This window comes from Hippopotamus amphibius, chromosome 8, assembly GCF_030028045.1.
Source record: "Hippopotamus amphibius kiboko isolate mHipAmp2 chromosome 8, mHipAmp2.hap2, whole genome shotgun sequence".
NCBI lineage: Eukaryota > Metazoa > Chordata > Mammalia > Artiodactyla > Hippopotamidae > Hippopotamus > Hippopotamus amphibius.
The window spans coordinates 24,211,923-24,214,068 of record NC_080193.1 but is presented as its reverse complement, the minus strand read 5'-3'; the positions used below and the strand labels follow the sequence as shown (position 1 = coordinate 24,214,068).

Here is a 2,146-nt window from a genome sequence, read left to right as displayed (position 1 = left end):
TTAAAACCTGAAAGTAACAGACAAAATCCTCCTAGTGGCCTGTATGATGTGCCCCCCTCTGTTACCTCTCTGACTTCATCTGTCCCCCTAAGTTGCTCTTCTCAAGCTATGCTGGCCTCCTGGAAGCTCCCAGGCCTGGTCCTGCCCCAGGACCTTTGCACGTGCTGTTTCCTTCTATGCAGAAAGCTCTGTCTTCAGATAGCTACATGGCTCTTTCACTGCTTTTCTTCAAGGCTTTGCTCAGATGTTACCTTCTCAGGAAGACTTTCCCTAAGATGCTGTATTTAAAATTGCAATCTTGGGAATTCCCTGGTGGTCCAGTGGTTAGGATTCAGCACTCTTAATGCCAAGGGCCCAGGTTCGATCCCTGGCTGGGGAACTAAGATCCCACATGTGACATGGCATGGCCAAAAGAACAAAAAACAAACAAAAAAATAAAACTGCAATCTCTCCATCCCTGGCTGTCATCCTCCTTCTCTGATTTATTTTTCTCCATAGCACTTATCACTTTTGAGCATAAGTTATATGATTTACTGTTTTATTTACCAACCATGTCTACCCACTGGTGGCTTTGAGAGTGTGGACCTGAGAGTACCATCTGGGGCTGAGTGGACTGCCCCCTTCCCCCGCTCTGGGGTCTAATTCTTGGGAAGAACCCTTTTAGAATAGCTGGGGTCTGCAGGGTCTGTGGAAGAGCCCTCCAGGCACGGCGTGGCAGAGGGGAAGGGAAGAACAGGGGTCTGTTCCATGATTTTCCCGAGTTAGACATTCTTCCACTGGACGCCGGGGAAGAAACTCAGAAACTGAGGGAGAAAATGATCCATCCTTCAAAAGCCAAACAGTAGGCATTTGACAAACTGCCAAGAAATGTTAGAAACACAAGCAATAGGAGGCATCTCTTTCTTTTCCGTTCGAGGTTTTATTCTTCACGGGGCTCAAACGGCTCCGCCTCTCCCACTGAGCCCATTGTTTCCCTTGGGACCAGACAACTCTGTGTAAGCCTCTCTCCAGTGAAGCCGCTCTCTGATCGGCTTACACTGACCCATCTTAGTTCTGTCTCAGAGAAAGCCGTTTTGCAACACAGCTGTTACGCACAGACTGTCCTTCTTGAGGACACAGCCAGAGAAATGTTGTGGTTTAATTGACCTGGGGCCACTCCGCTTTGATGGGAGAGCCTGGCACCTTCTCTCTCCATCATACCTGGTGTCTGCTGCCCAGAGGAGGGGGGCCTTGTGTCGGAAGAAGGCTCCTCTGAGTCCTCGCTCTTCAGTGAATTCGGAGTTGCAGGTGTATACAGTAAGTACCCTACATACAAACGAGTTCTGTTCTGGGGGTGCGTTCGTAAGTCCAATTTGTTCTTAAGTCCAACAAAGTTAGCCTAGGTACCCAACTAACACAATCAGCTATGTAGTCCTGTACTGTAATAGGTTTATAATACTTTTCACACAAATAATACATAAACAAGCACAAAAAATAAAGAAAACATTTTTAATCTTATGGTACAGTACCTTGAAAAGTACAGTAGTGCCAGCCACATCACCACTGCTTTTACGCTTGCTTCCAGACATCCTGGGCTTGAAATAAAGACACTGCACTATTGTACTCTATACAGTACTGTACAGTGAAGTACACAGAAGGACAGCCTTGCAGGGGATGCACACATGTGACAATGTACACCAGACACGTGAACTAACTTATGTGATTGGACATGCGAACACACGTTCACATCTTTGACAGTTTGAAACTTGAAGGTTCGTATGTAGGGGCCTTACTGTACATGGATTAGTGGTGGGTAGAAGACAGCTCTGTGATGTCAGTTTAGAGACAGATGTCCAGAGGCCAAGAATGGAGACATTGGAGCCTTCAGCAAGGCCATTTGAGGCCCTCCTGTTTTCTCCCAGATGCTGAGGCAGTGCGTAATTTGGGCTTTACCCCACGCTGTCCCACTTCTTCTGGTCTGATTCTGGAATCCTCCGCCAAGGCCCCCTCCCTTGACAGTAATAAATCTTGCCACGATTTTGTGGGTTATTTTACACAATAATTGGTACTCTGTTGAGGCTGACCCCATCTCTGGTACCTTACATAATTCTTACAACAGATACATGGAGTAAGTCCTACTAGTTGAGACCTTTTACAGGAGAGGAAA

General features: G+C 46.8%; 1 non-coding gene across 1 annotated transcript; it reads left to right on the top strand.

The window, feature by feature from the left end:
• Positions 1–306: 306 nt before the first annotated feature.
• TRNAK-CUU (transfer RNA lysine (anticodon CUU)) lies at positions 307–379 on the top strand. The gene has a single exon. It is a non-coding gene; the product is annotated as a tRNA-Lys (tRNA).
• The last annotated feature ends 1,767 nt before the right edge of the window (positions 380–2,146 follow it).